The sequence below is a fragment of the Malaclemys terrapin genome, chromosome 4, assembly GCF_027887155.1.
Source record: "Malaclemys terrapin pileata isolate rMalTer1 chromosome 4, rMalTer1.hap1, whole genome shotgun sequence".
Classification (NCBI taxonomy): Eukaryota; Metazoa; Chordata; order Testudines; family Emydidae; genus Malaclemys; species Malaclemys terrapin.
This window is the reverse complement of record NC_071508.1, coordinates 101143293-101144173: the sequence shown is the minus strand read 5'-3', so window position 1 is coordinate 101144173 and position 881 is coordinate 101143293. Positions and strand designations below refer to the sequence as shown.

The 881-nt window shown below is 30.5% G+C and overlaps 1 protein-coding gene across 5 annotated transcripts in view; it reads left to right on the top strand.

The window, feature by feature from the left end:
* Window positions 1–100, top strand: part of NOVA1 (NOVA alternative splicing regulator 1) — a 224726-nt gene extending 224626 nt beyond the window's left edge. For all 5 annotated transcript variants that reach the window (XM_054025850.1, XM_054025849.1, XM_054025853.1 and 2 more), the window contains one exon: window positions 1–100. This exon is cut by the window's left edge and continues 4643 nt beyond it. The gene's annotated coding sequence lies outside the window, so the exon portion shown is untranslated.
* The last annotated feature ends 781 nt before the right edge of the window (window positions 101–881 follow it).

Below are 881 nucleotides of genomic sequence, written 5' to 3'. Positions count from 1 at the left end.
GCTATCAAGAAATCTGATCAATTTTATCCCAGTTTTTGTGTACCACTTCGAATGTATGAGATTTATTTTTCTATTGGAAAAAATAAACAGTCTGAAAGCATTACAATTGGTAGATTTTAGTAATTTAACAATGAATGGAATCCCTATGTCATAGTTTCATTGGAAATTTTAATGATGGGTCATACAAATTACAACACATTTATTGATGATATTCACACATTTCTGTCTGAACATTTGTCAGTCCAGCCTCTGATTCCTCAATGAATATAACTATAAACTTCACCTGCTGTGAGGTGTCTACATAATTGAACTCCAAAGCATTCTCGGGCAGACATGGAAAAAGGTTGAAGTGTTACTATGTGCAACAGACACACAAATTGGGACTGGTTAGTCTTTAAATAAAGGAAATACAAATGGTATTTTTTAAACGCAATGCAAATCTGGTTTAACATATCATTATTTGGTGCAATGCAGTTCTTATACATGTTATATGCTGCATCTTTAGTTAAAATGATTGAAAAGTCTTTTTCTGAATGAGAGAACAAAATGAACTTGATTATAGTTATCTAAATATTTTGCCTTTTGAAATCTCCTTGTTTTCTCGTAAACATATGAATACACATAGTTATTACCTGCAGTTGTATTTTGATGCCTTTTATTCCAAGGGTAAGTATTATGCTGCTTTAACAGGTTATTAGCAGTCTACAATTACACATACAGTGCATTTTGGTTTTTGCCATATTCATAGCTTATTCTCTTTTTTTAAAAAGTGCTTAATATTATAGGCTGCTACACTCAAGATTTACTGTATTATTTTAAAATAGATTTTTATAAGATTATAGTGTAGGCTATATATAATAACAAAATGTCATGCAGTTGGG